Source organism: Peromyscus californicus, unplaced genomic scaffold, assembly GCF_007827085.1.
Source record: "Peromyscus californicus insignis strain IS unplaced genomic scaffold, ASM782708v3 Scaffold_4__1_contigs__length_199733344, whole genome shotgun sequence".
NCBI classification, from domain to species: domain Eukaryota; kingdom Metazoa; phylum Chordata; class Mammalia; order Rodentia; family Cricetidae; genus Peromyscus; species Peromyscus californicus.
In genome coordinates, this window is record NW_026294562.1 from 137,980,491 (window position 1) to 137,992,671 (window position 12,181).

Consider the following 12,181-nt stretch of genomic DNA (forward strand, 5'->3'; position numbering starts at 1 on the left):
TCAAAGAATAAATTTAAGGCCACATTTTAGCCCAACTATATCAATAATTAAATTTATATAATTAGTCAATTATACATATATAATATTCCAACTAAAAGACAAAGATTAAACTGGACTTTTTAAAGTATGGCTGGATATTTTTTGAAAGGCTTCCAAAACACAAGATTAGAGAAAAGTTGGAAATAAAAGTTAAGAAAAGGTCCCTGCACCTCACTGGGGCAGCACAGCAGAGCTGACCTTATCGGCAGAGGTATAGGTGATCTGGCCCCGCCCCTCATCTGCCATATGGTGGTGTATGGTGGTGTAGGGGGAGGGATGCCCCCCCAGCTCCTCTCCTGACAGGTGGGAGAGATGGCTCTGAGGTCCTAAGAGCAGGAGAGCTGCCCCTGCCCCTCACCAGCTGCCGTACTTGGGAGAGCAGGCCCTGCACCTCGCCTGGGCAGCACAGTGAGCTGGCCCTGATGGTCCAGGTGTGGGAGAGCCAACCCTGAGGGTGTGAAAGCAGGAGAACTGGCCCCACTCCTTATTCATTGCTGCAAGGGGTGAACTAGCCAGGGCAGTGCTGAAGAGCTCACCCTGGTGGTGAGGACAGGGGAGAGCTGGCCAGCTGACCAACCCTGCAACTACCCAGGCCCCGAACTGGGATTATGAGTTGGCTCACCCCAACATACAACCCATCTATGATCTGAGGGAGTACATGAAGGGGTCGGTCCTGAACACCCAAAGCTGCAGGATCTCCAGGACACAGTGTGGCAACAACAGGAGTCCCAGTGAGGGCCCAGCATTGATAGTGTAGCACAAACCAGAGGCCTCCAACCAGACCAGTGATTCTTTGCAATGAACACTTGCAAGTAAAAATATATGGACAAAGGCATACTGAGTGACTCACTGTGTCACAATGCAGCTTCCATGATGAGATTTTTTCCTTTTCTTTTTTCTCTTAATTTTTATTTTATTTGCGGGGAGGGTGCAAGGGCAGAGGGTGGATAGGAAGGGACAGGGAAATGAATGGGATATGAAATGCATGATGGGAAAGATACAATGAATAAATAAAAAGAAAGTTTTTAAAAAAGTTAAGAAAAGATGCCCAGAGCTAAGGAGATGGCTCAGTGGGTAAAATGCCTGCTGTACAGCATGAGGACCTGAGTTCGAATCTCCAGTACCCATGTAAAAAGCCAGGCACGGCAGTGTGTACCTGCAGTCTCTGTGCTAGGGGACAAAAATGGGCCAATCTCAGAGGCTCACCGGCCAGCCAGTTTAACCAAATGCCAAACTTGAGATTTAGTAGGGGACAAAGCCTCGGAAATTAAGGTAGAGAAATGATAGAAGACATTCCAGCTTCAACCTCGGACTTTCATTCATGCCTGCCAGCAAGGGTGAGCATGCCCACACATGCACATACACTACACACACATGCACGCACATTCACACGCACACTCATGTACACACCAACATATCTAGTAAAAATATACAAATAGGAAGACAAAAGATACACGGGTCCATTTTCCTTGACTATAATGGCATAATTGAGACTGGTTAATGTATGGAAAGAAGAGGTTCATTTAGCTCTCAGCATTCTGGAAGTTTAGGGCCTGGTGTCAGACCAGCTCTGGGGAAGGCCTTGTAGAGGAAGGTGTCAGAGTTCCAGAGCAGAGGCCAAGGGAGCACTTCCAGGGTGAGGCAGGTGCCCAGGGAGTGAATTTTCCCAGAGTGGTCCCTGGACATACAGTGGATGACTGTGTGCTTCAGGCTGCTCTGTTAATGATGAGGTCTTCCATGGTCCCTGGGTGGTAAGCACTGTGTGGTGGGGCTGAGGTACAGTGCCCTCCATCTTTGTGTGGTCTGACACCAAGCTGGCCTATGAAGCGCTCTTGGGCCTTTGCCTCCTCTGACCGCAGATCCTGGGAAGTGTGAGGAGTGAGACATGAGACGCATGGTGAGGGCGGAGGCGTAGCATGGATCGGTGGTAGGATGTAGCCAGCTGCGGTTCTTAGCTCCAGACTTAGCAGACCTTGCAGAACCACTCTGTGTCCTGGGCATCGCTGGGTACCAGCAGGACTGGCCCCTCCTGAGACTGCTGAGTGTGGCCATCTGTTCCTGAGCATGCAACGCCACACCTCTGTGGGCTTGTTTTCTGGCGACAACACAATTCCATAGCTTGGGAAAGTTCGGTTAGCTCGGGATTCTGGTGAAGATGGTGGTCTGGCCTGACAGCTGAAGCATGGCAATGACTCTGGGGCACTTGTGGAAGGAAGAGAGTTGCTCAGGGGATGAGTTGGTTCCTAATGACTCACTGTTTGAGAGGTCCCAAGGGTGTCTTGTAATCCCTTCTGAGGACAGTACCCAATGGCCTAAGTAAGGGCTTCCCACCAGGCTCCACCTCCTAAGGGTCCCATTGTCTTCCCACCTCACTCTCTAAGGAGCCAGCCCCCGACACTTGGAACCCAAAGGGACACTCAGCCTTCTACAAACTATAGCACCTCCAAGACCCAAAAGGCACACCTAGCCTGTGCTTCTCCCTGGTGCAGAACTCACCATTATTGTCCCATCACCCCTTGGGCTATGGCTGTCATGTACTATGAGTAGAGCAGGACTCTCCTCACCTCCAGAGAGTACACATTCCACTCCATCCTTGGTGCTCCATGCCATCCAGGGTGCCTGCCACCTGTTGCTGTTCAGGTCTGGTTGCCATGGTATCCTATCCCTGTGGAGATCAAAGGTCATACAGTCCCATACCTTCCAGCAGCTCCAGTATTACATCACAGGAGACACTCTGGAGTCCTGGGGAAACTCAGGAGGACTGTTCTGGCTTCCGGCATAAGAGTGCAAGCTGCCTGGGGTCCTCCTTCTGGGGTAGGAAACAGTGTTCACCAGATCAACTGTTACGAAACTTACTCCGGTGTATAAAACCCATGTGGCACATCGGTGTGACTGGGCAGTAGCCAGGTGAACTTTTCAGTGTTTGCACCCTCAGTAACTATGTTCTATGAGGTCTTTGAAGGTGGACGCTGATGGTTTAAATTACAGCATGTTAAGCTAAGTACTAGGGAACGGAAGAGGGACTAGAACCCACGACAGAGACTTAAAGCCATGAGAAGGGCAGCACCCATCCCCTTAGACAGATGCCATGTTTTGTTTACTCTCTTGGCTATCGGGAGAACCTCAAAGACATCCATTGGGCATCAGCCCTTTACACAGGCCAGGGAATGAATCTGTGGGTTCTGCCAATGGCTGAAGCCTGGTCAAGTTAACCTCTCAAAACCCAGGCCATGGGCTGGAGAGATGGCTCAGCAGATGAAGTCCATGGCACACAATCATAGTGCCTGCATTTGAGCCTCAGCACACACACAAACATCCTGTCACGAGGCACCATAGCTGTGATTCCCGGGGCAGGGAGGAGGGCACTCCAGAGGTCACTGGCTAGCCAACCCGGCTAAACTGGCGAGTTCCAGATTCTATGAAAGAACTTTTTAAAAATACAAAGTAGAGAGTAAGTGGGGAAGACAACTAACATTGACCTCTGGCCTCTAAAGACAAGTGTGAATGCATACCTGTACCCATGAACAGGTGCACACATACCTGCACACATGTGCACACATGCTCAACACACACACACACACACACACACACACACACACACAGAGAGAGAGAGAGAGAGAGAGAGAGAGAGAGAGAGGGAGAGGGAGAGGGAGAGGGAGAGGGAGAGGGAGAGGGAGAGGGAGAGGGAGAGGGAGAGGGAGAGGGAGAGGGAGAGGGAGAGGGAGAGGGAGAGGGAGAGGGAGAGGGAGAGGGAGAGGGAGAGGGAGAGGGAGAGGACCCAGGCCATGCGCCTAGTGCACAGACTCCATAGTCTCTTGATTCCTACATCCCCCTTTCCTAACTCAGGCCATAAAGGCACTTTTAATTTCAGAGTCAATTCGGGCTGCTTTTCAGGCTGCACCACCCTGAAAAGCCTGGCTAGCTTCCTTTGCTGTGATAGGGTCACTCAAGTGAAATATCATGGTCCTTTTGGAAGGGCTGAATGAGTCATAGCTGTGTGCGCTCACCAAGAGGTGTGAGGCTGTCTTCGAAGACTGTCCTCAGGGGCCCAGCACAGCTGATCTGACTGTTTCTCCAGTCCTTGAGTTGTGATCATTTCCTAACAGACACTGACTAAGGCATGGAAAGGGGACAGATGACCATGGCCTCCCATAGTCATGAATCCATTTCTTAAAAACTCTGACCTGTAGAATATCCGAACTGTTCACATTTAAATGTCCAGTGAGTCATTTCCAGGGTACTCACAGGGTTGCAGAGTCTCTGTCACTATCTAATCGAGGACCCCTCCATCACCACAGAATGAAGCCCTGTGCTAAAGGCTCCTGGGCCCACACCCCCTTCATATTAACATGTTCATCCTCATGCTTTAGTTGGGGTCTGGCTTGCCACCCAGCAGAGGGGTGATGGGACTTTTAGAAGGCAAAGCCTACAGGAGCCTGATTGACCACTTCTCTGGTTCCCTTTTTTACCATGTGACCTCTTCTTCTTTCACAAGCTCCCCCAAAATGCCATCTGCCAGCCACAGAGGCTTTCAGCAGAGGAGGTGTGGATGGGGCCACCTGGTCATGGGTTTTCAGCTTCCACATCTGTGAGCTAGAAAAACTTCACATCATTAAAAAGCACACAACTTCAGGTGCTTTGTCACAAGTACGGAAAACTAACTAATGCACTTTGTATGGATTCTCCCAGAGAACTGACTTGCACAGAAATGAAATCACACAAATAAATGCATTTTTTTTGTTCCTGACTTCTTTTATCAGCATGATATTTTTGAATTTCCTCCATGTCAAAGCATGTACAGGTGTACCATTCTTCTTAATGGTTGAATGACATTCCCTGGTATGAGCACACCACACTGGTTCATCCATTTGTCCTTCCATGGATGTTGTTTGTGAAGCCACTCCCTACTCTTCTGATTTCAACTGTGAGGCAATGTCTTCATGGCTGCCTGCCTCCTGGACCCCAGAGAACACCTCTCCCACTGTTCCCTAGAGCTCTGAAAACCAGGACACTGACGCCTTTCTCCTTATTTGGAACTTGCTTGGAGTCCATTATGTTAATCACCCCCACCTTGAGGAATCAAGGTGGGGTACCGCTAAGTGCCGCTGCCTGACCCCTGATCTCACAGATCCTGGGAGCCCTGCTCTGGAGCAGTATCTTCTAGCATCAGCCTGAAGATGAAGGACGGCCACCCTGAGCTCAGTCATACCAAGAGTGCTCCCCTCAGGAGCACTTAGCTAAATCTAAGGTTGTATGCTTGGGAATGTGCCCCTCAGCACTGTGCTCCAAATCCAAGGTTGTGTGCTCAGGAATGCTCCTCTCAGGAGTGTGCTCTGAATCTAAGGTTGTGTGCTTGGGAGTGCTCCCCTCAGAAGTGTGCTCCTAACTGCCAGGCCCTGTGTTCAGGCCTCAGCAGTGCCCTCCCTGTGAGAGTGCCGTGCTTGGGAGTGCTCCCTGGGCAGTGTGCTCCTTATCATGAGGGCTTCGTTCTTGGAAGTGCTGGCCTTTATCAATGTGCTCCCCACCAAGGGCCCAGTGTCTAGTGATCAGCCCAACTTTCCTCACTGAAAGGAGTAATCAGGAAATGGGGGGGGCGGCTAAGAAAGCATTCTGGAACATTCTGGAACCAAGGAAGCCTTGACATAGTAACTGTGTCCAAGGCCATGCCATGGGGCAGCAGACACCCGGAGCATAACCCTGGACATCTGGAGCAGCTGGCAGCCCTGACAGTGTGTGGATTCTAGCCATCACTTCAGAGCTGTTCTTCTCCCCAGGAGTCTGGGTCCCCTGCAGGAGTGTCTGGAGCCTGAGCCAGGCTGGGCTGGGTGGTGTGATAGCTAATCTTGATTGTCAACTTGACTGCATTTCCAATTATCTAGAAAGCACACTTCTGATGTGTCTGTGAGGGTGTTTCCACAGAGGTTTGGCTGAGGAGGAAAGGCCCACTCTAAATGTGGGTGGCACCATGCCATGGGCTGGGCCCAGCCTGATGGAAAGGGGGAACAGAAGAAAACCAGCTACACACCAGCATTCCCTTCCTCTTTTTCTGTTCCTTAGCTCCATGTAACCAGCTCCAAGGATCCAATGTCCTCTTCTGATTTCCATGGGCACCTACACACACATACAAACACACACATACACATACAAACACATACATACACATACACACACACATACATACATACATACACACACATACATACACACACACATACATACATACACACAAACACACACATACATACATACACACAAACACACACATACACACACACATACAAACACACAAACACACACATCCACATACAAACACAAACACATACACATACAAAAACACACACACATAAAAACACACACATACAAACACACACATACACATAAACACACACACACATACACACACACATACACACACACACACACACACATACACAAATAAATTGAAAAATAAAAATATCCCCTACGTGTCCCTTAGTAAAAGGCAAACGTGTGGGCATCCCTCGGCTCTGTCTCAGAGCTCATACACGCTTTAAAAGATAAGTGTCTCAGATGTTACCATAGCAGTGAACTTCAGTTAGAATTTTGGGATCTAGAGAAAAACCAAATTTTTTATATACCCTGGAGTCACTTTTCTCCACAAGGGATACACCACATCCTTCACTCTCCATGCCTCTCACTCTCCGTGTCCCCCACTCTCTGCACCCCCAATTTTCTATACACACACGTACACACACACACACTCCCCACACACACTCCCCACACACCCCCACTCTCCACACACCCCTACTCTCTATGACCCTCGCTCTCCATTCTGCTCACTCACCACATCCCTACCCTCCATACCCCTCACCTACCACTCCCCAACTCCTACTCTGATCAGGCATCATATTCCCCAAATGTGGACTCACTCCAGACATTGTGGTCACTCCAACCAGTCCTTTGGCTCTGCACTTCCTGTCACCAGCAGTAGCAATGGAAACCAGCTGACTTATCCTATCCAGTTAATTTTTTAAAAACATCAAAATTTGTTGGTGTATGGGTTGGTTTTCTAGAGCTCCCGTAACAAAATACCACAAACTGAACAGTTTAAACAACTGAAACTTCCTTTCTTACAGTTCTAGGGACTGGAAACCTGAGACCAAGGTGTTGACAAGTTTGGCTCCTGGGAGGCCTCTCTCCTTGGCTTGCAGACAGCTGCCCTCTTGTTACCTGGTCACATGATCTGTCCTCTGTGCATGTGCTCTGATGGTGTTTTCCCAGGTGTCGGACCTTCCTTTGTCAGCCCGACTTCTATTCCTGTGACAAATCTCTGCAATAAGTCGATATACGAGGAGGAAAAGGTCACTATGGCTCAGTGTGAGAGGTGTCGGGCTGTGCTCGGCAGCCCATGACTCGGGGGTGGAGGGTCCCCTGAGCACAGCAAGGTGGAAGGGTGGGTCTGGGATCCCCTTTATCCCAGGGCCCAAAGAAAGGAAGAAAGAAGGGGCAGGTTCCACTTCCTTTCAACAGGGCTCTTCCTAGGCCCCACCTCTTAAAGGTCCACCAACTCTGAAAGACACCAAAGGGCGGGGAACCTTCAACAGCGTGCCTCTGGGGAAAATTCAGGTTCCCATTCAAACTCAAGCAGCCCCCCTCATGGTGCCTCTGGCCAGCCTGGATTAGGATCCACCTGTAACCTTATTTTAAAGACTCCCATCTCCAAACACTCACAGGTGGGGGTGTTGAGGTCACAGAGTCCGCAGATGGATTGTGAGATGATACAGTTTCAGCTCTCACTGTGTGATACTAATCACGGTTATCAACTTGATTGGATCTAGAGTCCACTAAGAGCCAGACTGCCAAGCAGGTCTGTGAGAACATTACCAGGAAGAGTTAACTGAGAGAGTACCTGTCAGCAGCAGTTGCCTAGACAGAAAGAGGTCAGAGGAACTTAACCTGCCTGCCTTTGGGTTTTTTTGTATGTTTGTTTGTTCATTTTTGTTTTTAATACAGAATACCACTATATGGTCCTGGCTGGCCTGGAACTCCATATGTAGACCATGCTGGCCTCAAACTCACAGTAAAGGCATGTATCACCACTCCCAGACTGCTTTGCTGATACTGAGCTTGGAACCCATCTTCTTTGGCTTCCCTGCTAGGACAAAACACCAGCGACTCTGGGATTCCTCAGACCTTCAGCACCAGACTGGGGCTGCTGAGGTCTCCAGCCTGGTGGACTGACTGGGTTCTCAGCCTCGCTTGTGTACAGACAGCCATTGCTGGACTCTGCACATCCTGTAAGTCAGTCTAATCAATGTGCTATGTAATATATAGTCATCCAATTGGGGTTCTGTTCACATAGAGAATCCTAACTAAAATGCAGTTTGACGCCATGTTGAGTGCTTGTCTGGGGAACACACTGCTCAGCAGTGTGTCCGTCCATATCTTCATTCCTTGGCCATGCATGTCTGTTCACTCCCTGGAGAGCAATCCCTGCCTCCAGAGCAGCCATTGCCTTTTCTCTACAACCCCCACACTTTGCTCTGGCTGCTTGCAGTGTGATTTTGCTTTCAGTGGGATGTGAGGGAACGGATACTCCTTAATGTGTTCTTCCTGCAACACGTGCTTTGGAACGAAGGAGGCAGCAATCCAGGAGTGTGATTTCGGAGCCAGAAGTAGGTCAGGCTGGCAGTGCTGGGGATGGTAATGACAGTGTACAGGTTCATGAGGTCATCGCTTGGAATCCTGTCACAGCTGCCGGCTGGTGCTGGAGATGGGAATGTGAAAGCTCTCTCTGGGCTCCATAGGCCTTTGCTCCATATAAAGCAAAGCTCTGTGGGAGGGGAGAGGGAGGGGGAGGGAGGAGGGGAGAGGGGAGAGAGGAGAGGGAGGGGGAGGGAGGGAAGAGGGAGGGAGAGGGAGGGGGAGAGAGGGAGGGAGGAAGGGGAGAGGGAGGGAGGGAAGGAGGACTCGCTGCCATGGAGCTGGGCTTGGGGTATTTCTTCCTTTTTTTTTTTTTTTTTTTTTTTTTTTTTGGTTTTTCGAGACAGGGTTTCTCTGTGTAGCTTTGCACCTTTCCTGGATCTCGCTTTGTAGACCAGGCTGGCCTTGAACTCACAGAGATCCTCCTGGCTCTGCCTCCCAAGTGCTGGGATTAAATGCGTGCGCCACCACCGCCCGGCCGGCCAGGGTATTTCTTGAAGACACACTTTGCGGAGGGAAGTGGCAGACAGACGATGTGCAGAGCAGAGAGCGTGGACGCTAACAGGTGCTTTCTGTGCATGTGGCCTCACCTCCTGCCACACCCTCCAAAAACCATCCAGTGCGAACAAAGGTTTGTCTTTCAGGCAAAACACAGCCTCCACTTCCATGAAGACCTCTCTCCCTCATCCCTCCAACACTACCTCAGTCAGGGCAGCAAATGGAGACTTTGTGAACACGTTTCCTGTCCCGTGCTGACTTTCCCAGGCCACCCGAGGCACAAACTGGCCACCTTGGACTGCTCTTGTGTGACTGCTACAGTTTTTGTACCAGCTAAAAATTCAAAAGCTTCTCCTTGAAGAAAATTGATTTTCTAGGCTTTGTAACAGAACTGGAAACTCTAGTGATCCAAAAAAGCCACCACCAAGGGAGGGCTCCACTCAGCTTCAGGCGCAGCTTCTACTGCTTGCCTGAGTGGTCCCTGTTCCTGTTGCCCCTGCAAGGGGCAGCAGGCAGTTGAGTCAATGCCCTCCACTGTAGCGCATTCAAGTGAGAGTTGAAGAGAAGCTATGCTTTCCCCTCTGATACTCATTCTGAAAGGCTGCTTCACAATGGCCATTCTTGACCTGGAACTTGGTGGTTACACCCCGCAAGCTCTGGGTTGCATTACCTCATGCTACACCGTGCTAAATGTTTGGTGTGTGCAAGCTCTTTGGGACCTCACAACACCCCCAGGAGGTGATAACGATATTGCCCCCATATTACAAGGGAGGAAACTGAGGCTCAGGCAACTTGAAGTAACTTTCCCAAGCCCTATAACTTATGAGCAGTGACTCCAAAATAAAAATTCTTGCCTGCTCGGCTCACTGCAAGCTAAGTTCATGAATACATGGTAAGGCCTCTGCCTGGGCATGGGTGGGGGGAGGTCTACCACTCACAGCCAACTTCTCAGGACACCGATGGTCTCCTGTCACTTCTGCCTCTGGTCTGCCAAGGTAGAGACCATCCTCACGTGGGGACTCATGAGGTAGGCAGCCTGGAGCCTACGTGCTCCGATTTTGATGGAGTCACACAGAACCCTGTGACTCCCTAGTGGCTGTACAAAAGCAGCCTAGGGAATCAAGAGGCTCTCAAAACACACACACACACACACACACACACACACACACACACACACACACACACACAAGCATAAAAAAGTAAACTGACAGCTGTGTCCATCTGCTGGAGCTGCCAGGACAAAATTCCACAGGCTGGTGGCTTCCACAATGGAACTGTATTCTCACTATTCTGCAGGCTGGAGATTCCAGATCAAAGTGTCCTGGGGAGCCCCTCTCAGTGACTGGCAGGTGACTGCCTTCTCATACGGGCTCATGCAGCCTTTCTCCTAGATGCACAGAGATGGGGGGCGGGGCTCTGGTGTCCCTTTCTCTTCTTATAAGGCACCAGCCTTATCATATTAAGACTCCACCTATGAACTCATCTGACCTTATTCACCTCCCATAAAGCCTGGCTCCAAATACAGTCATACTGCTGGGTGCCAACACAGAAACTGGGTGAGGACACAAACATTCATTCCTTAACCAAGGTCCCTGTTTTTGTTTGTGTGCTTGCTTTTCATTTTTAAATAAAAACCCAAAACAGGGCTGGAATGATGGCTCAGCTGGAAGGCTCTTCCTTCCAAGCCTGACAACCTGGACCCCATGGGGCAGGAAAAACTTATCTCTAGCCTCCACACGCACACCACGGCAGGTGCACACCCATTCAAGGCCCCACACACATAAAAATAAACAAATACGTAAATGTGAGAAAGTTCCAAACAAAGATGTGAAGAGATTTTTTTAAAGTCAGGTATATGTGTGTCTGTGTGTGGGTATGTGCACGTGAACACAGGTGCCCTGGGAAGCCAGAGGCTCCCTGGGGCTGGAGTTGCAGGTGGTTGTGAGCTGCTTGATAATTGAATCCTGAGCAACCAAGGCATCCACGCTCTTAAGCACTGAGCCACCTTTCCAACCTCTGAAGGGACTTTTCACACCAGTGAACGTATTTAATGGGCCCATCTCTTCCCTCAATGCTCTCCCCCAGACCTTTTCCTCCCCATCCCAGTTCCCACCCCCAGACACAACCTGCAGTTTCCAGGTTCTCCTGGAACCTGTTCCCGATTCTCCTCCACTCTGGCTACCTCTGAGCTGATCTATTGCTCTGTTATCACTTCTTCGCCTTCCACGGCTCTGGACCACCACGAACCAGAGGCTTTGCCTGTCACCAGTACCACAGAAAGAGCCTCCTGAGACAGCCATCTCTACAAGGAAAGAAAGATGGTGTCTTGGCTAAGTTCTTCTCGTGCTGCTTCTGCCCGTCTCTCTTAGGACCCTTAGATGTTTCCAGGGTCCAGAAGAAGGTTTTTCACCCTGGAGAGTAGACCCTAGGGAAGGAGAAGAAGGAGGGACACCTAGGAACCCTGAATATATGAGCCTTCTCTAGACAGGAGCTGGACACAAGCAACAGTGCATTTGAGACTGTCAGGGCCCCGGTCACCATCCAACTCCAACCAGGTGGGACCCCAAGTAGAAACAGCTTGGCTGTTTGAATTTATGCCGCTCTGTCTGGATGGATTGTTACACAGCAGTAGTTAACTGACCCAGCAACCTGGGCTGTCTAGGATCCCACTCTATCCTCTGATCTAGGCAGATCAAGGTTGAATCTTCCCTCTCACTGGCTCACACTGAGGGCTGCAGAGGTCTAGATGCAGAAAAGCATGCCCAGCCTTTCCCAGCGATCCACCCAACTGGGACAGAGGTATCCTGGGAATGTGGCCTCCATGCCGAGGCCTCTAACTGGATGGGGTGAGGGTGGGGGCCTTGTCCTCTCATGGGAGGAGTCTGACCGAAGTAACTAAGGAATAGATGTGCCCCATCACACCCCTAGCCTATGGTGTCAACTCTAAGCTGGTTGTCACATT

The 12,181-nt window shown here is 50.2% G+C and overlaps 2 long non-coding RNA genes across 2 annotated transcripts; one reads left to right on the top strand and one right to left on the bottom strand.

Annotated features, from left to right (window-relative positions):
• Positions 1-1,498: 1,498 nt before the first annotated feature.
• LOC128094848 (uncharacterized) lies at positions 1,499-8,054 on the bottom strand. Its single transcript, XR_008213094.1, has 3 exons — positions 7,249-8,054; positions 2,604-2,704; positions 1,499-2,241 (listed from the first exon to the last, which is right to left on the bottom strand). It is a non-coding gene; the product is annotated as an uncharacterized LOC128094848 (long non-coding RNA).
• A 1,001-nt stretch (positions 8,055-9,055) lies between these two features.
• LOC128125355 (uncharacterized) lies at positions 9,056-10,096 on the top strand. Its single transcript, XR_008223143.1, has 2 exons — positions 9,056-9,286; positions 9,366-10,096. It is a non-coding gene; the product is annotated as an uncharacterized LOC128125355 (long non-coding RNA).
• Positions 10,097-12,181: the final 2,085 nt, after the last annotated feature.